The sequence below is a fragment of the Lithobates pipiens genome, unplaced genomic scaffold (assembly GCF_037356315.1).
Source record: "Lithobates pipiens isolate NorthernLeopardFrog02 unplaced genomic scaffold, aLitPip1_a1.2 Scaffold_13, whole genome shotgun sequence".
Lineage (NCBI taxonomy): Eukaryota > Metazoa > Chordata > Amphibia > Anura > Ranidae > Lithobates > Lithobates pipiens.
Window position 1 is genome coordinate 227530835 of NW_027507718.1, and position 26945 is coordinate 227557779.

The window sequence follows — 26945 nt, forward strand, 5'->3', positions numbered from 1 at the left end:
TAGGCATCCCATATTCCAATCCCTATCCCAGTTGTACCCCCCAATAAAACAACAAAAACAAAACCTGCAAAAGACTGTTCATTGGCCTCTGGAAGTGAAGTATGAAATCTGGCAGTGGGGTGATTTGACGGATTGTTTGTTACTAGGTGCAACACCATGGCTACACTTATATCCAGTTGTCACCATGCATCATGGCTTAATGCAGTCCCCAAGGGCCAATTCCAGCAAATCAGGCGGAACTGCACAAATATTTCAGACTATCATCAGCAAGCACTTGTTCTGAGATCTAGGTTCCTGGAAAAAGGTTACTCGGAGAGGAACATTGATGACGCAATAGAAATGGTTGGAAATATGGATAGAGATAACATGTTGCATAGGGTAAGAGGGACTGTTTGTGGACAGGAGAACAATAAATTTGGTTGGTCTATGATTATGGACTATTCTAGCCAACACTTCTTTGTAAAAAGGATCCTCAGGAAACACTGGGTAACTTGAAAAATGATAGAGTACATGGTTCAATAATTCCAGACCGTCCTGTGGTAGTATTCAAAGGAGCACCATTCCTGCGGCACAGTATTGCCCCTAATATAGTTGATCCACCAAAAACAATCTCCTTTTTTCATTCTATTAAAGGATTTTTTATCCTCCAGAAAATGCAGTATTTGTCAGATTAATTCCTTCAGAGGATGTAAGTGTGAGTCCAACACATAGGATGTATGACATTAAGTCATTTATCACATGTTCTACTAAATATGTTGTTTATATGATCCAGTGTCCATGTTACAAACAATATATTGTTGGATGTACTAAGAGGGCGTTACATGTGCATCTAGCTGAACAGGTGGGAAATATCAAATGTAGCTTTAGGAAACACAACCTTTCTAGACATTATGCGAAATACCATAAGAACAATACAGGTACACGTTTTATTGCTTTGGACAAGGCACTACCCCATGGGAGAGGGACTAATACGGTCAGGTCAATTTCCCAGTTAGAAACTCAATGGATATTTGACATGAAATCTTATGTCCCTTTCGGCTTGGATATCAATTGGGACATTAATTGTTTTATAAAAAATGCTTAAACAATTAATTCCATAATCTTTCTTATTCTCTATTCTTGCTGTTCACTGTTGTGAGAATCCATGTCCCTCTTGACATTGGCAAATAGTGACATGGAGTATTCAAATGTTATTTGATTTAGTTTTCTATTCTGATTAATGTCTTTGAGTCAATTTTATTGATTTTAGTTGTTATAACATTGTAATATACCTGTGGTGTTCACATGTATTTTTGCTTCCTTCCTGAATTTTGCTGACTGATTCTATTTTCCCTAATATATGTTTCTGCCACTACATGGCAGTGTTCTCTGCTCTATACGTGGTTCCCTGGCTTCCCTGTTTCTCTACTCCCCATTGACTGAATGAGCGGCCAGTAGTCATAATGACGTGGCCGCCTATCAGTTAATGTTGCCTATTGTCCAGCGGGCAGTAGTCAAAATGGCACAGCGGGACCATATAAAGGGCATGCATGATGACACGATCACCTGGAATCCCCAAACGATGTGTTAGTTTTTTTTTGATGAAACGCATAGTGTGGGGCGTACAACTGTGACATCACACTACACAGGAGGTTGACAGGCAAGCAAACCAGGAAGTGAAGCGAAGCTCGTAGGGATGCTGCGGTTCCAACTTAAAGACAAGCCATTGTGTTGCTTTTATCCTGCATGTGCAAACTTTTTATGCCATTAAACTCAGTTTTGAAATATTGCACTATGGGAGCATTTCTTTTGTCTTACAATTCCAAGCTCCATCTGTAAAACCGGGATCCCGTGACTTATTACCCTGTGCTTGGTGAGACCGCTTTATATTGGTCATGGAAAGCTGGTAAGCAGGATTACTTACTCTCACCTGGGTGTGGAACAGGATTTACCTAATTTGGAGGGCTATCGCGTTCCTTTTCCCCTTATCTACAGCTTTTTCACCTATTAGAAGCACAGATTTTGGCTTTGTTTTTCACCTGTCCCCAAGGACTGTACGTTTGGGACATTCATTTTCCTTTTTAAGCCTCTTTTCATTTATGTAATTTTAAGCACTGCACTTATTTTGTATTTTATATTTATTTGAGTTTGTATTTGACTTCAGGGTGCTAGTAGCTGTATTTTACATTGTGCATTTATATTTTGAGCGCAACATTAGCCTTTGAGCTCTATTTTTACTGATCCATTTAACCTTAACCTAACCTTTTTGAGTGGGCGTAAAGAAACAGAGTTTAACCACTTCATTCTAGGGATTATTTCTGAGAAGACTAAAATCGTATTGGGGAGGACAAACAAAACCTCACAATATCATCACACATAGAGAAAACCAAATCAAGAGATTTGACCTTACCCATATCATTACCTCCTAAATGTAAAAGTAAAATATTTGACTGTTATTTCTCTTGGCTGCCGAATGTACCAATTGCTGTAACTCTTTTATGTTTGGTTTTTCTCCCGATGTACTGTGCCATTTACCAATAAACTCGTTTTGCAAAAAAAAAAAAAAAAAAAGTAAAATATTTGGTGGAGGCCAACTCTGGTATAAGTTACCCAAAACCAAAATAAATCTGCCTAAATCCTACCCTGTTTCCCATGCCCAAAATACTCTAAACTTATGCCCTAAAACCAGATTCTCAGTGTAGATTTGATGACCTGCTCTCTGGCTGGCCCAATGGATTGAAGGAGTGAACCTGAAATAATTTAAATAAGTGGGTTAGGGCGAACATATAAACTGTCTGACGTCCATCTACCTTTATTTTTAATTAAACCTTCAGAAAGACCTAATCTAGCCTCTTCTGTTGCAGCTCCTATTCTGAATGAGTGTGGTAGTGTGTGAATTAACTAAATGTAACCACGTGCATTTATTGAGAACACTAACGAATTGAAATTTACTCAGAGGTGTGCCGTCACAATACAGGAAAAGATGACCTGTAATATCTGGCTTGATGGGCAAAGTGGCTGCGTTTGATGGGCACAGCGGCTGCTTTTGAAGGCCAAAGTGGCTGCATTTGATGGGCACAGTGAGGCTGCAATTGTTTTGTTTCCCCCCAGAAATTTTCAGTTTGTTTGCCCCCCCAAAAAATTTTGAGAACCAGCTGCCACTGCTCTGTAGCCTTGCAAAGACTCTCTAAGATCTCCGGAGAGATCTGTTTCCTAGTGTCTTTAAACTTCTCACTTTCCTATACCCTTTTAATGCTTGCTTTACAGTGAAAAAAAACTCAATAGTTATGGGAAATTTGTTTAATTTCATGAAAAAGGAAATACCCGACACCATTTTATTAATGTGTGACCATGAATAACCATTGTTAAACAATGAGTCTAGAAATAATAGAACCAAACCTTCCAAAACCAAACTACGGTCAATCCCATACATATTTAGAAAAGAAATCCAAAGCTACCAGGCTGACAGATATCCCGCCATGGTGGAGGGGGCAATTGAATGTTGTACATTTGTCAAAACCTGTGTCAAATGAGCTTCCATAAACATTTCGGGCAGGCTAATCTCACTGGATCCGAGTTTGCTAAAAGGCAGGTGAAACGCTCCATCTCAAAATGAGATAATGCATCTGCCAAGTCATTTTCTGTACCTGGCGTTAAAGGGGTTGTAAACCCTCTTGTTTTTTTTTACTATAATGCATCCTATGCATTAAGGTGAAAAAAACTTCTGGCAGTGACCACCCCCCCCCCCAGTTTTATTTACCTGAGCCCCGTAAATTTCTTTGGTGGAGACGCGCTCTCTGCATGGGGTCCCGGCTCTTGATTGGATAGATTGATGGCAGCGCAGCCATTGGCTCCTGCTGCTGTCAATCAAATCTAATGACGGGAGCGGGGCAGAGTCCAGCATTCGTGTCTATGGACGCAAATTCTGAGCTTGGGAGAGCTCCCGCAAGGTAACCCCCTGGGAGAGCGCTTCTCCTAGGGGTTATCTGATGCGAGCAGGAGCCGCGAGAGCTGCCGAGGGACCCCAGAAGAGGATGATCGGGAACACTCTGCAAAAACGAGCTGCATAGCGGCGGTAAGTATGACATGTTTGTTTTTTAGAAAAAATAAAACATGAAGCTTTACAATCACTTTAACCTACATTTTAAAACTCAGGCATTTAAAAATCAAATACCTTTGAGGAGACCTTGAAGTTAGACAATTCAAAGCGTACATTACACCTTTTATTATCCGTGCTGAACAAAATACGTTTGTTTTTAAATTTATCCCCCCAAATTTCAATAGCCACAACTATTGGGAATAATTCCAAAAGACCACTATTCCTTAAGTAACCCTTATATTTCCATGCCAGGTACCAGTGTTCCGCACACCAATGTGTTTTCCATAAGGCAGTGAAAGCCATTGAACGTGCTACATCTGTCTGAAAGCAAAAAAGCCTGATCAGATATAAAGTCTTGCTGCCAAACCGCTCTCCCATTAAAGTACTCTAGAAATCTCAGCCAAGCCAATAAATCTTCTCTGATATCATGAGAAATGCGAGAGTGTGAGTAAGGTGATTTCAGCCCAGAAATGGCTAGATAAAGTCTACATGAGAAAACGTACCCAATGGCCATTATCCTGGTGGCAAATGCTAATTGACCTAAAAGCAATTGTACTTCCCTAAATGTAACCTTTTTCTTTCTGATTAGGATTAACAGACAACCTTGAAGTTTAACAATCTTTTTCCATAGTTCCACCTGAACTCCATATTCAGAGTGTCTATTGTAATCCCCAGGAAATCAAGACAGACGGTTGGATCGCCAAAAAATGCAAAAAGCTTAAAAAAAATGCATTAGTGTGACTCAAGCCTTAGGGGGCCGGTTCACACTGCTGCAATGCAGGAGCCTTGCAAATCCACTGCGGGTTCCCGCAACGCATGTCTCCTGGCGCCATTTCACACCGCCCTATGCAAACTGCTGGGCGTGTCAATTAAAAGTTACTGACGCCCCCAAATCAATTTTCATATTGCACTGCCGTCTGCAATCTCGGATAGGAATCGGATTGCATGGGTGTGAACACCCATGCGATCCGATTCTGCTGCGCACCAAAAAAAGGGTCTTGTGCGAAGTTGGTCCGCATGCGATGCAAATTCAGCCATACTATCTGTATGGCTGAAATCGCATCGCACAGAGATCGGATGTGATTTGCACTGCAGCACAGTGGGAATCGCATGCGATGTCAGACATCGCACCAGTGGGAACTGGCTCTTAGACTATTTGCTGAAACTTTCTTCCTGCAACACAGGCAGAAGTGATCAGTGATCAGTCAGTAAATTTAGGGAGAACCTGCAGTACTGACCTAAAAAGTCAATACCAGTTCAGTTGGCTAAACATCACCCTTGATACACTAAATGTAGAAAAGCCTAGGGAAGGGGCGCTAGATTGTTAAAGTGGTTCTAAAGTCTAGCTGTTTTCTACCTTTAATGCATTCCTTACATTAAGGTAAAAAATGCTCCACTAGCTGTTCCCACCCCCATCCTTAAACATTTTCCTGGCTCCACTCAACGATCCAACAATGTACCATTTGCAACACTGCTGCTCTGCACAGTATAGTGTTGGCATAGGAGCAAGACAAATGTGGTTCAGATGCAATAGTTTCGGTATAATGCATTAGAGTGTTAGTATAGGTGCAGTCTAGGATTAGAATAGGTGCAGAATAGATTTCAGTATTGTCTCTTCCCGAAAGCTTTCGATGATCAGTGATGGGAAGCAGAGGGTGAGTGGACACTCCAATCTCCCTGCAGCAACAGTCCAGGTGCTGTGATGTGGGCAGTGCTGCCCTGCCCCAGGTGTCCTCACTCCCAGTCTCGGGCTTGGATCTCCGCTGGTATGGTCTCCTGCTGGCAGGTGAATATCCAGCTAAGAGGAAGAACTTTCCTGGACAGTTTAATAAAAATCATTTCTCCATTCCCCCACCTGCACAGTGCATATTATCTGTAGTGTAAAGGGTCTGTTCGCCCCATTATATGGCTGCTGTCTCAAACTACAACTCCCAGGATTCCCAGAGCTGTGCATAAAAGTCTATGAGCTTTATTCTCTTTAGCACTCTCCCTTCTGTCTGGGGGGAATAGTGCAGTATCTCAGTACAGGGCAGAAAGGATAAAAGGCAATGGGGGTTATTTACTAAAGGAAAATCCACTTTGCACTGCAAGCGCACTGAAAATACACTTGTATTAGTGTAAAGTCACTGTAGATCTGAGGGGGACATTTAAGGAAAATAAAAAACAGCATTTTAGCTTGCACATGGTTGGATGATAAAATCAGCAGAGCTTCCACTCATTTCAGATCTACCCCTTAGATTTAAAGCGACTGCACTTTCATGTGCACTTGCAGTGCAAAGTGGATTTGCCTTTCGTAAATAACCCCCAATATGTCCTTCTCCGTGTTGGTGTAGCCCAGCACCTGGCTACACTTGGATTTATTTTTCCTAATTTTATTAATGGATCAGATTTGGTTTCTGCTGCTAAATTTGAGCCAAGCAATAATATGTAGCACCATCCTAGAAGTAGGGCTACATGTAAATTTAGTTGTGCTGGGTGGTAGCCAGCCTGGCTAACTTGTAGTGTTTAATGGTCAATTGACTTCTGTTCTAAGTGGCTTCTCCCTTCTGTGAGTAGGTGGTGCCGTTGCCTTTGAGATTAGTATGATAAGCTACAGTACATTCCAGTGATAGATAAACATACTTTTCTCAGTCAATCATATTTGCGGCTAATCAATGCCAAGGAAAGTTTTTAATAGAAAGAAGTCAGGTGATTAGGGTCAGTTTTTCCGCCCAGGGCTTCGGCCTGCTTGGATGTGTGTAAAGTTCCTGGCTGCTAGGCCTGAAGCATGAGGCCTATCCGGGTGTTCAAGATTATGCAGAGAAAAGCCTGCCAAAGATCCAGAAACGATTCTAGAGGGATGGAGTTCTAAGGAAGCACCAGAGAGAGGACCCTTCATGAGCAGGAGGCTATGAAGTGGCTGGGATGACTTCAAGAGAGAACTCATCCAAAGGGAATCTGAGCATGAAGCCGTGAGTAAAGTTCAGTTACTAGAGGAGACAGCATATCATACAAAGTACAGATGTGCTAGTTTAACTTAAAGGCTCTTTTTCCTGTACTGCTATTTACCTCACCAATCTGCTTGTTGCTGATCGTCATTAAGGGTTTCCTGTGCCCGATCCCCTCTCTACTGCATTTTTCCTGTTCTGAGAAGTAAACTTCTCTTTTGTTAAAGCATAAAAGTGACTGGCGCCCAATTTCTTCTTTGTTCCTCACCCACCATGCCCACAAACCTGCACCCTGAGAATGTATATCAGCCATCCCTACCCCCGATAGCCACCATTAGGAAAATTGGGGTAGGCTCTACAAATATAATAGGAAAATGTATTATGTATGCAAATTATGTCATTCCAGCATGCAGTGTTCCTGATGCTTTCCGTGAGAATCATTCTGTTTGTAACACCATATACGGCTTAAAGTGGTTGTAAACCCTCTGGTACCACTTTAACCTACAGATAAGCCTAGATTAAGGCTTACCTCTAGGTGCAAGAAATATCTCCTTAACCGTGTACAAAAACCGGGCACCGATGTCTACAGTGCATGCGTGCCGTAGACAACGGCACAAGCGCACTGAGCATGCCGTTAGTCAAGGCTAACATGCCGTCACTGACGGCTCCCCCGCACATGTGCCGGAGTGACATCATTATGCTTTACTTTTGCAGGAAAACAAAGAGGAAGTAAACCCATCAGGTTTTACTTCCTCTTTAAAGGCATCTCCCAAGCATGTATGTAACCACTTAAGGACCACCTCACACCGATATACGTCGGCAGAATGGCACGGCTGAGCACAAGCACGTACAGGTACATTTCCCTTTTAAGAGCCCAGTTGTGGGTCGTGCGCGCTGCCGGCGGCACACTCCCGACCCAGTCCTGAGCTCCGTGACCGTTACCGTGGGACCCGATCGCCGCCGGTGTCCCACGATCGGGTCACAGAGCTTCCTAGTGAGCTTGTCAATGATCGTCTGTTCCCTGTCATAGGGAACGACGATCAGTGATGTCACACGCCAAGCCACGCCCCCTACAGTAAAAAAACGCACATTAGGTCACACTTAACCCCTACACTGCCTCCTAGTGTTAACCCATTCACTGCCAGTGACATTTTTACAGTAATCAATGTATTTTCAATCGCACTGATCGCTGTATTAATGCCAATGATCCCAAAAATGTGTCAAAATTGTCCGACGTGTCCGCCATAATGTTGCAGTCACAATAAAAATCGCTGATCGCTGCCATTACTAGTTAAAAAAAAAAATTATTCATAAAAATGCCATAAAACTATCCCCTATTTTGTAGACGCTATAACTTTTGCATAAACCAATCAATAAACGCTTTTTTGCGTTTTTTTTAACCAAAAATAAGTAGAAGATTACGTATTGGCCTAAGCTGACGAAAATTTTAATTTTTTTAATATATTTTTTGGGGATATTTATTATAGTAAAAAATATTGCATTTTTTTCAAAATTGTCGCTCTATTTTTGTTTATAGTGCAAAAAATAAAAACCGCAGAGGTGATCAAATACCACCAAAAGAAAGCTCTATTTGTGGGAAAAAAGGATGCCAATTTTGTTTGGGAGCCACGTCGCACGACCGCACAATTGTCAGTTAAAGCGACTCAGTGCCGAATCGCAAAAAGGGGCTTGGTCCTTTAGCTGCAAAATGGCCAGGGGCTTAAGTGGTTATAGGGCTGGTGTTTTTCCAAGAATAAATGTATTTTGATTAGCTCTTGAAGTGTATGCGTGATCAAAATGTAAAATCCTATATTAATGTCAACATAAAATACCTGTATATTTCTAGCCTACTCATATTAATCTGCACAATATTGAAGATTGAAAACTTACTTTTTGAGGAAACCCATACCTTTTACATGCTTTAATTCTATTCACTATGCCCTGGGTGTAGGTATTGATGTGTCACACATTTCACAGCACCTGGCTTTTCAAACTACAGAGATGCTAAAAGGAGGAGTTTCATGTGTAGGTATCACTGCTTGCAGGCAGCAATATACAGTGGGTTATACAGTGATGTAAGTAACTGAGTTAAAATAAACAGAGTTACGTAACGCAGTTACTTTAGAGGGTAACGAGTAATCTAACTGATTACTCTTCCCCTCATGGTAACTCAGTTCCCATTACTTGGGCGGCGTTACCTCAATTACATCTACCGCCCGGGAGGCCCCGCCGTGGCCGCGCTGCCTGGCTGTTTGTTTTGCCGCGGGGAGAGGGGCTTTTGTCCGCTGAGCTGAGAAGAGGCTGAAACTCAGAGAGACTGTCTGGACCGCCCCATCCCACCCCGCCTATCCAGAGAGAGAGAATGTAGGGGGGCGGGGCGGACACTGAAAAATTAGGTCAGCTGACCAGCTGACACCAATCGAGTGAAGGGGAGGGTCTCTCTCCCCATGAGAAAAGGCATCCCTGGAGGCATTAAAGTAAGTGACTGATGATTCGAAATTGCAGTGCAATCGATGCATCCCAAGTCCTCCACCACTTCTGCTTCTTACTGATCCCATCCCTACCCACCCACCATCACTTCTACAACAGAGGTGATGAGGGGGATAGGGTAGGGATGAGATCAGTGGTGGTTGGGGATGGGATCAGTAAGAGGCAGAGGTGGTGGTGGTGGGAGAGGATGGCACCACCACCGCTGCCACCCCACCCCCCCAAGTACACCACCGCTGCCGCCCTTCAAAGTACCACCGCTGCCATCCCCTCAAGTACACCACCACCACTGCCACTTCCCCAAGTACCACCGCTGCCACCCCCCCAAGTAGACCACCACCACTGCCATCTCCCCAAGTACCACCGCTGCCACCCCCTAAACATTTGGGTTCAAATAAATACCAAATGTTCTAAAATACTGTATATAGTGTTTTTATTCTTCAATCGGTTAATATAAACATCTTTGATATTAAAGATGTTATAGAGCGTAATTGCATTATAGAATATTTAAAAAAAGTCACAGTTACTTTGCTGAGTAACTAATTACTTTTCCAATGTAGTAATTGAGTTACTAACGCAATTACTTTTTGGGAGAAGTAATTTGTAACTTAACGAATTACTTATGACCAATACTGGGGATATATAGTCCATAGAAATTGGAAGCAGATGGGAAGCTGCAAAGCATGCAGGGAATCCAGGAAGTTGTGAAAATAGATGGTCAGCAGGCCAGCAGCAATTACAACGTGAAAGGGGATTTTTCAGGCAAGGTTAAATTGGATTGTTGACCATAACTACTTTGTTATTACAGTGCTGATATTATAAGACTAAAGTGTATGATATGATCATAGGACCCTTAAAGCTGAACTCCGGGCAAAAGCTTTTTTCCCCCATGTTCTCGTTGCTGTTCTCCTACCTTCACCAACTATATAACTATAATCTTCTCCTATTGCCCAGGGGCCCCAGGAGTTGTCAGTCCACCCCTGGTTGTAACCCATTGTTGATAGGTACTCACTTTTCAATATCATGGTTTTAGTTGAGGCAGCAGTCCACATGAAACCTTGCTAGTAAGCAATTAAAATCTTATATGTAGTCCTTGGCAGTTTGCAGGTTTGTCTGTAAAGTAATGATAAATCCCCCTCTGGGGACTATTACTACAGATGCTTCTTAGGCATGCAGGAAACCATCCCATGATTTGGTTTTGACCACTGAAGGTGGAGTTGGCATGACGTAATGTTGTAGAATACAAATAAACCTCTGGAAGGACTATCTAAAATTACACTGAGCATGTTGGCCCTATGTAAGGCACCACCTGTTAGAAGTACTAGCAGATTTAAATACAGTAACACATTGAAACCAAACTCCATAATTTATAATTAGTACAGCAAACATTTTTTTCCTTTTTGGGATAAAGGTTTAACATAAATAAACACTGATAATTGTAAGCACCCCTGCCAGTGTTAAATGGTTTGTCTGGGCCCTCTAACTGCTACTGCTACATCTACAGGGAAGCAAGTTCTGTTGAAAAACAGACTTATTGACTAAATAACTAAGTGAAAATAAAAGAAAGAGAGCCTAAAATGAAAAACGAGCGCAACCATCACATCTAAGAATTGGTAAGCTGCAATATATAAATGTTTCCTTTTGGGTTCAATACATCCCTAGCACTTCCATCAATTTGGGATCTGTATAAGCAGGATGGTACCGTGCAGAGAGACTCATAGGGCTATAGCACCCATGATACTTCTCTCCCATCTAAAGTGCTATGGACTAGTGCACTGGTTTCTTTTAGGATACTGCAAATTCCAGCAAACAAAGGAGCTGTTAAAGTGGCTGTAAACCTCAGACATGAAATATGAATAAATCTATATGAATAAATAAATCTATATGAATAAATATATAGTGGGTACTTGTCTCAATCCAGAGCATCAAATATTTTTTAAAAACTGTCATTTTTGGTTTTGGTTGTCCACTAAGTGCACTCTGCATTTTCGGTTTCCGCACCAACATTTCCATTCGGTGAACCTCTAGTTTAACCACTTCCCGACCAGCGCATGACGATGTATGTCGACAGAATGGCACGGGCAGGCATATTGGCGTACAGGTACGTCCAATATTCGATGCCGCCCTGCCATCGGGAGCGCGCCGCCGGCGGCGCGCTCCCGCGCTGGTCGGGACCCCCGTGAGTCCGGTCGCGTGACCCACGGACTCGATCGCCGCGGGCATCCCCGCGATCGACTCACGGAGCGGCCGAATGGAGGAAATGCTGTATAAACAACATTTCTCCATTCTGCCTAGCAACTAGTGACGCTGATCTCTGCCCCATGTGATTGGAGCAGAGATCAGTGTACACTAAATGAAAGCCCAACCCCCCCACAGTTAGTAACACACCCCTAGGAACACTTAACCCCTACACTGCCACCCACTGGTTAACCCTTTCACTGCCAGTGTCATTTACACAGGAATCACTGCATTTATATAGCAGTGATTACTGTATAAATGACAATGGTCCCAAAAATGTGTCAAAAATGTCCGATGGGTCCCCCACAATGTCGCAGTCACAATAAAAATCGCAGATCGCCGCCATTACTAGTAAAAAAAATAAAATAATGAAAAATTATTAATAAAAATGCTATAAAACTATCCCTATTTTGTAAACGCTATAACTTTTGCGCAAACCAATCAATAATCGCTTATTGCGATTTTTTTTTACCAAAAATATGTAGAAGAATATGTATCGGCCTAAACTGAGGGAAAAAAATATTTTTTTATATATTTTTGGGGGATATTTATTATAACAAAAAGTAAAAAATAATGCGTTTTTTTCAAAATTGTCGCTCTATTTTTGTTTATAGCGCAAAAAATAAAAACCGCAGGGGTGATCAAATACCACCAAAAGAAAGCTCTATTTGTGGGAAAAAAAGGACGTCAATTTTGTTTGGGAGCCACGTCGCACGACCGCGCAATTGTCAGTTAAAGCGACGCAGTGCCGAATCGCAAAAAGTGGTCTGGTCTTTGACCAGCAAAATGGTCCGGTCTGCAAGTGGTTAAAGAGTAACTCCACTTTTGTTGAGAAAAAACATTCTTCTATAGGCAATCTATGTACATTGTGGAGATCTTAACAAAGTTTGTTGCGGATTCCTAAAATGTTGCGGATTGAAGAAATAGCTGTTTGTCTGTGTCCATGTGCCCTGGCATAAATAGTAAACAGGTGGATACTTCCAAGAGGTGCTGGAACACTTAGTGATATAGAGTAGTAAAGGGAAAGATAACAATAATTTGGAAAAGCTCTGGTTAGGTGACATGGATTTTCCCCCAAAGATTCATATCAGACACAAAGTGCCTGGCATTGTTGGGATCAAAGTCGGATCCCCATTCATTGAAGTCGGACTTCAAGTCAAAGGGCAAAGTCGGATCCACAGTCGTACGACTGTAATGTTGTACCAGTGTGAACCTGGCCGTAATCGCCATCTCGGATGTCACAAGTCGGATGGTTAGGACAAGGATCCCGCTTTGATGCGACGTCAATGACATTCAATGGGCTGAAGTAGGATCAAAGTCGGGTTCACACTGGTATGACACCACAGTCGTACTTTGCCCTTCGACTTGAAGACCGACATCCACCTGACTTGATGAACGGGGATCCAACTTTGATCCTGACAATACTAGGCACTTTGTGTCTGTTAGGGAAAAACTCCACGCCAAATAAAAAAAAAAAAAAGGCATAGGGTTCCCCCTCCAAGACCATACCAGGCCCTTCAGTCTGGTATGGATTTTAAGGGGAACCCCCACGCCAAAAAAGCAGTGTGCCCCTTCCCCAAAATCCATACCAGACCATTACCTGAGCACGCAGCCCCGGTAGATCAGGTAAGGGGGTGGGGACGGGTCAGCACCCCCCTCCTGAACCATACCAGGTCACATGCCCTCAACATGGGGGTGTGGTTGCTTGGGGGCAGGGCGCCTGTGCCCCCACCCCTAAACTCCTTGTCCCCAGTTTAGTGAGGACAAGGGCCTCTTTGCGACAACCCTGGCCGGTGGTTGTTGGGGTCTGTGAGTGGGGGCTTATCGGAATCTGTAAGCCCCCCTTAAACAAGGGGGCCCCCAGATTGTGGCCCCCACCCTATGTGAATGAGTATGGGCTACATTGTACCCCTAACCATTCACCCCAAAAACGTGTCAAGAATGAAAAGACTACACAGGTTTTTAAAGTAATTTATTAAGGCAGCTCCGGCCTCTCTTCTGATTTATTTTCCCTCCTCCGCTGATGTCTTCTTCCCCTCTCTGGTTCTTCTCCTCTCAGCGCTGCCTTCTCCCGCTCTCTGGTTCTTCTCCTCTCTATGTTGTCTTCTCCCTCTGTTCTTCCTCCGATGTTGTCCCGACACTCTCTTGCGGTGTAATGCTGAGGCTGCTTGTGGATTAAAACTTATTTTTAGGCATGGGACGTGGCCACCCGGTGACATCATCTGGAGGCCCGTCCCCTTGTGATGTCACCGCCCCATCGTGCCCCGGGTGGTGACGTCACAAGGGGCAGGGCCTCTGGATGACATTACCGGGTGGCCACGCTCCATGCCTATATAAGTAATAGCACACGGCAGCCTCAGCATTACATCGGGAGAGAGCGTTGAGACAACATCGGAGGAAGAACAGAGGGAGAAGACAGTGCAGAGAGGAGAAGACATCAGCGGAGGAGGGAGAAGAAATCGAAAGAGACGCCGGAGCTACCTTAATAAATTACTTTAAAAAACCTGTGTAGTGTTTTCATTCTTGACACTTTTTTTTTGGGTGAATGGGTAGGGGTACAATGTACCCTATAATCATTCACATAGGGTGGGGGCTGGGATCTGGGGGCTTCCAGATTCCGATAAGACCCCCCCGCCCGCAGACTCTGACAACCACTGACCAGGGTTGTTCGGGAAGAGGCCCTTGTCCTCGTTAATATGACAAGGTTCTTTGGGGTGGGGGGCGCAGGGCCCCCCTGCCTCAAAGCACCCACAACCCTATGTTAAGGGCATGTGGTCTGGTATGGTTTGGGGGAGGGGTGCTCACCCATCCCCACCCCCTTTCCTGACCTGCCAGGCTGCATGCTTAAATAAGGGTCTGGTATGAATTTTTTTGGCGTGGGGGTTCCCCTTAAAATCCATACCAAACCAAAGAGCCTGGTATGGTCTTGGGAACCCCATGCCGTTTTTTTAAATTTTTATTTGTCGTGGAGTTCCCCTTCAAGATCCTCAGAGCACATATTGCATGCCGGATTAAAATGATGATCCGAATTTGATCCAACTTCAATTACATTCAATGGGCTGACGTAGGACCAAAGTCGGACCAAAGTAGTGCAAGAACCTTTTTCAAAGTCGAACCGACTTGCGTCGAACAAATTAAGATGACTCTCATAGGGAATCATTGCTTTGCATACATCATTACGTCATATGACATGAGCTCTCAATGTCGACGAGTATGTCGTAACCAGTGTGAACCCAGCCGTAATCACACGTCACGTCGGATGGTTAGGACAAGGATCTGACTTCAATGATGGTGAATGAGTTGAAAACGGACCAAAGTTGTGCAGGAACCTTTTCTAAAGTCGGACTGACTTGTGTTGAACCAGTTAAGATGGATCTCATAGGGAACCATTGATTTGTACACATCATGCAACATGTGCTCCCAAAGTCAGAGCTTATGTCGCGCCAGTGTGAACCAAACCTAATAGATGAAGCCTGCTTTGCAACTTTAAAGCAGTAGATCTAAGGCTGGCCATACACGGTCATGCATGGTTCAGCAGGAACCAGCCAAGATTCGTTAAAGGGCAGGCTGAACGTACCAAGTCAATTGATTGATCAACTTTGGTACAACCAGCCTGCCAGATTCTCTTGCGATTATCACTGTCTTCAACAATTGCTCTGTGGTTGCAATAAAGAAATTTACACCATGCGTAAGTGCTTTTTGTTTAGTCAGGGTTGGGGTCTATATCTGTGTGTGTATAGTTGAATCGTGCTTGGAACATCATGGAGAGGATTTTGGTCTGAAGCTAGTAAAGGAATCATGTCTCTTGCTTCAGTGTAGTGCCAATTTTAGAATAAAAAATAAACAAAAAAAGTGAACTTGGTATAGCATATAGTCCTACAACAGAAAAAAAATGGCCAAAGTTGACAGCAAAACGGGCGGAGCCGAGAAACCCCCGCTGACGTAGAGAGAGACGGCTGGTCACGTGACCACCGAGCAGCACTTTAAAATAAGGTATTTGTGTTGCAAAACACATACAGTGGGGCACAGCATTTATTATAACAGAGGGGATTGTAACAGCAACAATAGCTTATGATACCAGCAGGAGGGGTGGGCACTGGTATGAGCTGACAAGAAGGGAGGGAAGGAGGACACGGGGCACAGAGAAGCGCAGAGAGGAGGACTGCGGATGACAGAGGCACGTAAACTGACCATAGTGTCAGGGCTCAGCAGCCATGATACACTGTGGTCAGTTTACAGAGGGGACGGTATAGCCAGGCAGTATCACCCAGGTATTTCAGATGTTACAGGTGGCCAAATGACACAGCACAAGCACTGTGCGGTATAACATGTGTCAAGGGAACAGGATTTTTTTTTAGGTTAAACACTTTAAGAGTTTGGATGCCTTTCCCTCAGTTCCGCAAAAAAGTCAAAATTTTTTGCTAGTCTTTTTTTCTTCTTGGATTTTTCTTTTTGGAACTTTTGGTTTTAAACCTAAATATTTTCTAACTTAATGCATTCCTAAAACCCTAAATACTGGTAGACTCATAGTCAGCCAGTTCAGCAGGAATGACTGGCTTTTGTTGAATGGTCTTGCTGGAAAACCTGCATTCTCTGCAATAGAGTGTATTCTGCCTTGGGGAGTCCCCTAATGTAGGGATCTGTCCATTTAAAAAAAAAAAAAAATAACTAAATGTGTATACCCTGCCTTAAGTGGTAGTAAAATCTGCTTCTGAACTTGCACCTACAGGTAAGCCTATAATAAGGCTTACCTGTAAGTACAGTGAATATCTCCTAAACCTGCATTGATTAGGAGATATTCACCGGTGACATCACCATGCGCTCTGAGGGGACAGCATACCCGCCCTGTCCCTTCAGAGCTAAGTGCTGTAAACTGTGACTCCTGTGCACATACGCCAAGGAAGCCGGAAGGAAGAACGGAGGACAATGGAAGCCCTGTCAGGGATTACAGTGCGCCACTGGAGGGCTTTGTTCTAAGGCAAGTATTTCATTATGTGCTAGTATGAGATGCATACTAGCACAATATGCCATTGCATTGTAGGGGATTCTTCTTTTCTTTTTTTTTTTTTTCTTTTTTAAAGGTCGCATTTTACCGCTTTAAAACCATTTTGGCTAAGATTACAACAGTATATTGAATCAAAAGTTTTTGTGCACAAAGTTTAGCTTTAAATATATAGAGTTATATATTGGGTGGATTTGGTAATATTTTACTGTACTATTTTAACTCTATCTGTGTGTTAGTTTTGGTGTAAAGAAATCATTTGCACGTCTGTTCCCATGGATCTTGCGCTGAGCAAAACACCTCTATCCTTTAAAAAAAAAAAAAAGTCTGTATAGATGTGTGAACTCTTTGTTAAAGTTTATTTACAGCAGAAAACATTTAGGGGGTGTATCCATAAAAAAAAAAAAAATAAATGTATAGCACTTCCTCCAGCAAAACTCCATGCACATTAGTTAATGAGTGAGTGAATTAACCACTTGCTTACTGGGCACTTAAACCCCCCTCAGTCCCAGACCAATTTTCAGCTTTCAGCGCTGATGCACTTTGAATGACAATTGCGCGGGCATACAACACTGTACCCAAATGAAATTTTTATCATTTTTTTCCCACAAATAGAGCTTTCTTTTGGTGGTATTTAATCACAGCTGGGAGTTTTATTTTTTGCTAAACAAACAAAAAAAAAGATGCAAAAAAAAAAAAAAAATCATGTTTAATAGTTTGTTATAAAATTTTGCAAACAGGTCATTTTTCTCCTTCATTGAAGTGCGCTGATGAGGCGGCACTGATAGGCTGCACTGGTGGGCACTGATAGGCTGCACTGGTGGGCACTGATAGGCTGCACTGGTGGGCACTGATAGGCTGCACTGATAGGCTGCACTGGTGGGCACTGATGGGCAAAGACGGGCACAGATAAGATGGCACGGATGGGTGGCACAGATGGGTGGCACGGATGGGTGGCACTAAGGGGCACTGATAGGTACCACTGATAGATGGGACTGCTGGGCACTGATAGGTGGCACTGATAGGTGGCTCTGATAGGTGGCACTGCTGGGCACTGATGGGCGGCACTGCTGGGCACTGATGGGCGGCACTGCTGGGCACGGATATGTGGCACTGGGGTGCAGCACCTTTGTTTAGGCAGACTGTGGGCACTGCGTGGTGGCACTGTGGGCACTGCTGGGTGGCACTGCTGGGTGGCACTGTGGGCACTGCTGGGTGGCACTATGGGCACTGCTGGGTGGCACTATGGGCACTGCTGGGTGGCACTGACAGGGGGGACACATTGTTTATTTAGGCAGGCAAAGCAGGGGGCAGGTGGGCACTGGCAGGGCTGGCCGTGATCGGGACTGATGAATAATAGCCGATTACCGGCTCCGTTATATCACATGATCAGCTGTCATTGGCTGACAGCTGATCACGTGATAAGGGGTCGGGATCGACCCCTTGCACGGATCGGTGATCAGGCGAGTCTCGTAGACTCGCCGATCACAGAGCGCGCCGCGCGCGCCCCTCAGGGGGCGCGCAGGCCGCTCGTGCACGGGACTACGTCAATAGACGTAGTCCCGGAAAAGGAGATCCGCGCTGTAGCCGTCATTCGGCTATAGCGCCGGTTTCAAGTGGTTAACTAGCATTTGCTCATTTGTTTTAGCGATTTTCCACACAATGTATAAAGCTGTGGCTGTTGTACCAACAGAGCAAAATTGAATGTTCTTAGGGTATGTTCTTTACTGATTGAATGTTCTTAACTGCTTGCCAACCAGCTGCCGCAGTTATACTGTGGCAGGTTTGCTTGGCTGCGCAAATCGCCGTACCGGTATGGCAGTCCCTTTAATGGCCATAGCAGGTGTTCCTGCAACGCGTCGCCGGTGGCCACCCATTCTATAAAGAAAATGGGGGGTTCCAGAAATTGATGCTGCAATCACCTCAGTGAGCAGAGTCTCACATGTCCGGTGGATAATGCACTGATGTTAACCACTTTCAGACCGGACCATTTTGCTGGCTTAAGACCAGACCACTTTTTGCGATTCGGCACTGCATCGCTTTAACTGACAATTGCGCGGTCGTGCGATGTGGCTCCCAAACAAAATTGACGTCCTTTTTTTTCCCACAAATAGAGCTTTCTTTTGGTGGTATTTGATCACCCCTGCGGTTTTTATTTTTTGCGCTATAAACAAAAATAGAGCAACAATTTTGAAAAAAACTTTATTATTTTTTACTTTTTGTTATAATAAATATTCCCCAAAAATATATTAAAAAAAAAACAGTTTTTTCCCTCAGTTTAGGCCGAAACGTATTCTTCTACATATTTTTGGTAAAAAAAAATCGCAATAAGCGATTATTGATTGGTTTGCGCAAAAGTTATAGCGTTTACAAAATAGTTTTATGACATTTTTATGATTTTTTTTTTTTACTAGTAATGGCGGCCATCAGCGATTTTTATTGTGACTGCGACATTATGGCGGACACATCGGACATTTTTGACACATTTTTGGGACCATTGTAATTTATACAGCAATCAGTGCTATACAAATGCACTGATACCTGTGTAAATGACACTGGCAGTGAAGGGGTTAACCAGGGGGTGGCAGTGTAGGGGTTAAGTGTTCCTAGGGGCGTGTTACTAACTGTGGGGGGCTGGGCTTTGTGTTAGTGAACACTAATCTCTGCTCCAATGACATGGAGCAGAGATCAGCGTCACTTGTTGCTAGGCAGAAAGGGGAGATGTTGTTTACAATGGCATCTCTCCATTCAGCCTCGCCGTGAGAGGATCACGGGTATCCCCGCGGCAATCGAGTCCATGGGACCCGCGACCGGACTCACGGGGGTCCCGACCGGCAGCGTGCATGCAATGGCAGGGCGGCATATAGAAATGGCGTATCTGTACGCCAATATGCCTGTCCGTGCCATTCTGCCCACGTACATCTTCGTGCGCCGGTCGGGAACTGGTTAAAGGATCCAACAAATGAAAAGTTGGAACTTCCTTTTAAAGACAATATGTCTTTTGCAGTTCAGTAGCGCAGCCGGGTTTTTTTTGCTGCAATTGCTGTATCTCAGTCCATTAACCCTTTGACGTTCTGCTCCACCGTTTGGTAGAGCACAATTTTAGTCACGCTAACTCATTGAAAAATGTGGACTTTAAAGGGTTAAGGAACAGTTTGGAGATGCCTTAAATTCTGCCTGATCAGCAGGTCCGACAATGGGCTAGTGTATATGACGCACAATGTCTCACAGTAGATGCTATGAAAGACTCTATCATTTAAGCCTTATGGCTTATGCTTAGACTAGTGCATTCTTGCAGAGTTCTGTGGCTGAAATATTGATAAGTCGAAGCACCGTGTAAAAAGCATTTAGCCAGTTTGTTTCCCCTTCATGGGGTACGACTATTTAGAGAAATCTGGATAAATACATCCAAATGACCTCTAATGGGGAAAGCTCTCTTTTACCAGTAAAAAGAGGGTCAAACATTTCTGCTTTTATCGTGCTACCTCTCCTATGCCAGGGGCATCTGCCTCTAGGCAGTCTCGACTGTCAGATTCAAGGGAAAGTCCCCAAGGGCAGCACCAGGGTGAGAAGAGATCTTGGGGCAGAAAGCCCACAAAGCAGAATGCCAAAGCCTTCTCATGAAGGGGCACCCCACTCGTTTGGGTGAGGGGAAAGGTCCTGCGATTCTCAAGATCTGACAGGAACAATGTCAAGACAGATGGATTTCTGCAATTTTTTCTCTAGGTTATAGCTAGAGTTCCCGAGAGTTTCCGGCTCCTCGTTTTTTCTAAGGGAGAATGTTCCCAAGGCTTCAGAGAAAAAAAAGAAGTCTCTCTTTCTGGCCTCTAGATCAGCTGTTATCCCAGTCGGTGATATCAAAGGTTTCCTTAGTGGAACAGGTGGTTTTGGCTCAAACCTTTTAAGGTTCCAGAACCAAACAGAGAGGTAAGACCCATTCTAGATCTCGAAGATCTGAATCGGCACTTAAACATCTGATCCTTTCATAATTCGATCGGTTGTGTATATCCTGCAAGGAGGTTTTTGGCTTTAATAGATATAAAAAATGCATATCTCCATGTGCCAAATTTTCCCGCTCACCAGAAATTTCTGCGTTTTGGAATATAAAATTATCTTTTCAGTTGTGGCCCTGCCATGCGGTTTAGCCACAGCACCACGAGTGTTCTGAAAGATTCTGGCACCTCCTTTAGCCAGTTTAAAGGCTCAAGGCATATCGGTCCTAGCCTTCTTAGAAGATCTGCTTTTAATAGATCATTCAGTCTCGGGTCAAAAACCAGAGTCTGATCACAGCCATAACTATCTGAAATATCTAGGTTGGATACTCAACCTAGGAAGATTCTCCTTAAAAATCATCAAGCAGATTACAGTACTTGGGGGCTGGTTATAGATACCATACAGAAGAAGGTATTCTTACCCCAGACAAGAATCAGTTCCATTGTAGGACTAATTCAACTTATCAAAGCAAAGGAAAATTCCTTTAATTTGGCTGTGCAGGAGATTTTTAGGGAAAATGGTGGCCTCCTTCAAGGCCGTCCCTTATACGCACACAGTTTTTACTCAAACTGCTTCAAAACACCATCCTGTCGGTCTGGAATAAAAAGATTCAGGCCTTGTTTGTTTCCAATACGCTTGGCTCCCGATGTAAGTCAGAGCCTAAATTGGTGGTTGTTATCCAGCAAAAGGAAAAATCTTTATCCTGGAAGGTGTTAACAACAGATGCCAGCCTTCTAGGCTGGGGAGCAGACCTGGAAGAAGATTCTGTCCAGGGGAGATGGTCCAGGTTAGAGGACCTTGCCTATCAACTTTTTTGGAAGATTCGGGCAGGACGTCTGGCCCTAGAATCTGGGACGGTCAGACTACGGGACTGTCCTGTCAGGATTCAGTCTGACAAGGCCACGGCTGTGGCTTACATCAATCACCAGGGGGACACAAGAGGTCGTGCAGCCCAAAAAGAGGTTAATAATGTTCTAGCTTGGGCAGAACACAACATTCCTTGCCTATCGGCAATTTTCATTTTAGGAATAGAGAATTGGCAGGCGTACTACTTAGGTCGCCAACAATTATTTCCGGGAGAATGATCTCTTCACCCCGACATCTTCCTAGCGATATGTCAGAGGTGGAGTATTCCGGACATGGGCCTATTCGCATCCAGATACATCAACAAAGTCAACAACTTTGTGTCGAGAACAAGGGATCCGCTAGAAGGCGGAACAGATGCATTAGTCTTCCTATAGGATCAGTTTTCACTGATCTATGCATTTCCGCCAGTTCTGCTACTTCCGCACCTTCTCCGCAGGATTAAGCAGGAACGAAAGGAGGTTATTCTGATGGCCCCAGTGGGTCCCAGAAAATCTTGATTTACAGAGATCATAAAGATGGCAGTAGGAGTCCTTCTGACTCTGCCATTATAGCCAGACCTTCTCACACAAGGTGCGGTATTTCATCCTACCTTATGGAAGAAAAATGTAACAGGTTTGACTGTTGAATCCCACTCTATAAAAGATTGTGGGTGATCTCCTTCGGTAGTGTCTACTTTGAATAATGCCAGGAAGCCGGCTTCCAGAATCGCTTACTATAGAGTCTGGAAGGCATATGTTTCTTGGTGTGGATACAGAGGTTAGCACCCCAGGAAGTATGTCATAGGCAGGATACCTGATTTCCTGAATATGGGATCTGAAATGAAGCTGGCCTTGACTTCTATCAAAAGCCAGATCCCGGCCTTGTCAGTGTTTTTCAATGGCCTCTTGTTTACCAATCTTGGTGCCTATCTTATTCAGGGGGTAACAAGGATTATTCCCCCTGTCAAGGCACCTCTAAATCCTTGGGATTTAAATTTGGTCTTATCGGCTTTGCTGAATCAGTTCACTTGAACCTTTACCAGAAATTTCCTTGGTTCTTTTCACGAGAAAGATAATCTTTCTGGTTGCCATTTCTTCTGCTAGAAGAGTATCGGAACTAGCAGCTCTGTCTTGTAAAGAGCCATATTTGATGATGCATAAGGATGAGGTGTTTTTTTTATCCTCATCCTGAATTCCTACCAAAAGTGGTAACAGGTTTTTTTCATTTCAACCAAGATATTATTCTTTCTCCCCAGAGCCTCAATCTAGGGAAGAGAAGGCACTTATTCCCTTGATGTAGTAAGAGCGATCAGTCTATTTAAAGGCGACCGCTCAGGTTCGCAAAACACATGTTTTGTTTGTACTGCCAGTGGCTCCAAAATGTTGACAGGCAGCATCAAATCCACTATTTTCCAAATGGATTCATCAAGTGATTGTGCAAGCTTCAGCTTAAAGAAGAAAATTCTTTCTTCTCCTGTTAAAGCACACTCATCCAGGGCGATTAGTGTCTATTGGGTGGTGCATCATCAGACCTCTATGTCTGAGATCTGTAAGGCCGCGACTTGGTCTTCGATTCATACGTTTATCAGATTTTATCAAATCGATATTAAAGGTCATGAGGATATTGCCTTTGGGCACAGTATACTGCAGGCTGCAGGATGAGTCTTCTGGCCTCCTGTTTTTTTATTGTGTCTCCATCCAGTTGCAATTGCTATGGGACATCCCACATAGTAACTACTATGGCTCTGTGTCCCCTGATGTAAGAAAAGAAAATAGGATTTGTAAAACAGCTTACCCGTAAAATCCTTTTCTTTGATGTACATCAGGGGACACAGAGGTCCCCCCCCCCTTCTTATTATACACTTGTATTGCTTGGCTACAAAACTGAGGACTCCCAGTAATGGGAGAGGTTATATAGGGGAGTGCACGTCTTGCCTTAGGGGCGTGCCAGTGTCTGTCACCTGTCGGTCCGATATATAACCCACACAGAAGCCACATAGTAACTACTATGGCTCTGTGTCCCCTGATGTACATCAAAGAAAAGGATTTTATAGGTAAGCTGTTTTAAAAATCCTATTTTAACTTTTTTCAAAGTTTTCACTTTTTTTTTTATAGCGTAAAAAATATAATTTGCAGAGGTGATCAAATACCACCAAAAGAAAGCTCTATTTGTGGGGAAAAAAAGGACCTCAATTTTGTTTGGGTCGCACGACTGTGCAATTGTCAGTTAAAGCGACGCAGCACCGTATCGCAAAAAATGGCCTGGTCATTAAGGAGTAAAGTGGTTCAAGTATAGCTAAAGGCAAAATGGACACCTGTCAGATTTTATTGCTGTCTGGGCCCCTGTTAGGGAGATTCATGCTCTCTATTTGTCCTGTTTACCATTATCATTGTAAGAAAAAGTAAAAGAAAATTCCAAATTTCGGGTTGTCCCCAAAAAAGTAATAGAGGAGAAATCTTCCAATATGGACTCTAGTTCTGGTGACCTGGGGGTCCGCAAAGAAATCCCTTCATTTGCAGGGATTTCCTCCTACTTCCTGTTTAGCTTTGGGACAGAAAGTGAAGGGTAATCTCCCTTATTCTATCCAAAATGTAAAAAAAAAGTTCTACTTTAAGGCATTTTCTCTTAGAATAGAATTAGCATACATTATTTTCTTTTATGACCATATGTTCCTAGTGTATTTTCTATTAGGAATGACTATTCCTTGAATATTTTGTTTTAAGATTGAATGTTCTTAAGGCATTTTCTCTTAGAAACAAATGCGCTTACGGTATTTCTTGTATGGTCATATGTTCCAAGGGTATTTTCTCTAAAGCCTCGTACACACTATCAGATTTTCGGACGACCATAGATCCGTTTTGCTCTTACGTACTAATTAAAAGAAAATCAGACGTTGAGTTTGCGTAGGACAAAAATTTTATAGTCTGCACATCCAGCTTTTGTGGGACGAAAAATTTGAATCGGCTGTCGAAAGCACTATATCGGCAGATCGTTCGTCGGACGAAATATTACTTCCGATTTTTGTATCGTGTGTACAGCCTTTAGGAACGACTATTTTTTGGATATTTTGTTTTAGGATTGAATGATCATAGGACAAGGCTGGACAATTCCTGGTTGCAAGATTACCATGGTGGCTCAGAAAAAAAAAACTCTAGCGACTAGGTCAGGGCTGCCTGCAGCTGGCAGTAGCTTTCTCTGCCCGCTCCTTAGTAGGAGCTTCGCTCCAGTCTCTGCCCCCAACCTCCCAACACACTTTTCTATCGGGTGCACTGCAGCTTGGTCATTGTAGTCTTCAGCACAGGCATCCAAGTGCTGCAGCCAGGCTATATGCAATCCATAAATTCAATAATATGTTGCATCCAGTACTGCTTATAGTTAACAGAGATACCCATACATACCCAAGTTACTTTTTCAAATTACATTCAGTTTGAAAACATTGGAAACAAAACAGAATTAGCCGAATAAACGTTCTATTCTTCCTGCAAATGGCAACTTATTAAAAATGATACTTTGCATATATTAACATTTTCAAGTGTACTATTTGAGACATTTATGCAAATGCGGATATATTCGTATAGTGAATTTTTTGTTCAGGATGCGTTGAATGCATTTTGTAAAACATTGCATAAGGAATTGATGGGAGCTGTTTATTATTATTCTGTGGACATTCCATTTACTTATCCACACATCTTGCACAGGTTTTTTTTTTTCATCACTGTGAAAATTTATACATTTGAATTTTATTTTATTGTCTTCATTTTTCTTCTGTTTTATATTTGAAATTTCTGTTCATTCCTTATTTTTTTTCCCTCATTCAAATGCTTTCTGTTTTTTTTTTTTTTCTGTCACCCACACACTTAATTCCTCGCCTTCACTCTCGCTCTGCAACACCCCCTCCCACGTAGGCAGCCCTTGCTCTCCCTCCTTCATACATCTCTGTATTTCTTCTCTTTCAGCTTTAGAAAGTAGCAGATCCTTCAGAAAACACGTGCGGAGAACAACAGCAACAAGATCTTTTCCACAGGTATGTAAATCTGCTAAACAATTTTCAAACTATAGACCTCTCACCTACTTCCTACCCTACATTGGGTTACCTGCCTGTCCTCTTCTGATACATGTACAAAATTACCTTTCCAATATCCTATCACATAAATATCAGGTCAGTATTATGTGTGTCTCTCCTGTTCTGCTATGTATGAAATTAGGACGCTCGCGTCCTCTAAGTACATTGGCAACTCGCATAGCCTAAAGCTGGCCAATACATCAGTAGAATTTAGGACGAAATCTTTGTTTTCAGATGTTCGTTCTATTTTCTAATGGTTAAGTGGGTTCTTATTGGTGTTCGTTTTTTGACCGTAGTGGCAAAAAAATTTGAAGAAGCAGGATGGAAAGTTTTTCTCAAACAAATTAAACTTCTAATGTGTTTTAGTTTAGATAAAATTGTAACTATTGTAACGAAAACCCGTTTAATACTTTTAGGATTCAAATTTTGGACAAAATTTTAAAGGGCTTCTGAATGAAATTAGTTGACTCCATAATAAGAAAGAATGTTCTGATGAGTGATTTTTTTATCTTTTTTTAATTTCTGTGCGAATGTTTAAATTAAAATCTAACTATGTGTAGCCAGCTTAGTTCTTGAGCTGCGGAACCCATACTGCTTTCTACTTCTTCTTCAAAGGCAATGGGGTTGATTTGATAAAACTGGAGAGTGCAAAATCTGGTACAGCTCTAAATAGGACCCAATCAGCCTCCAGCTTTTTTGTTTAAGCTTAATTGAACAAGCTGAAGTTAGAAGCTGATTGGCTACCATGCAAAGCTGCACCAGATTTTGACTCTTTTAGACTGATTTTAGCATGTTTACATCTGATAACCTCCAAAGAACCTATATCAGTGATAGCGAACCTTGGCACCCCAGATGTTTTGGAACTACATTTCCCATGATGCTCATGCACTCTGCAGTGTAGTTGAGCATCATGGGAAATGTAGTTCCAAAACATCTGGAGTGCCAAGGTTTGCCATCACTGACCTATATCCTTCTTCTGGGCACCTGTATTAGTATTTGTGATCTTTTTGTACAGCTATAGAAGTTCATTTTAAATACTGATCGACCCCCTTCTAAAATGCTTTTTATATATATATATATATATATATATATATATATATATATATATATAATATAATATGTATGTGTGTGTTTATTTTTATTTTTTCCCTATACATTTAGTGTTTGTACTGAAAATACATTTTTTTTAGAGAAAAACACTGGCTGCTATCCCGTGCTGGTGAAGAAGTGTGGGCTGCATAATTTGTTGGCACTTTGTAAATAGCAGATAATAAGAGTAAATGTGTTCTAGATGTCACTGCGTTGCTGAGG

At 42.8% G+C, this 26945-nt stretch overlaps 1 protein-coding gene across 1 annotated transcript in view; it reads left to right on the top strand.

The window, feature by feature from the left end:
* The window catches only part of LOC143974676 (excitatory amino acid transporter 1-like), a 164051-nt gene that overhangs the window by 21667 nt on the left and 115439 nt on the right, over nt 1-26945 (top strand). The window contains exon 2 of the mRNA XM_077476295.1: nt 25528-25595. The gene's annotated coding sequence lies outside the window, so the exon portion shown is untranslated. The remainder of the gene's footprint in view (nt 1-25527; nt 25596-26945) is intronic.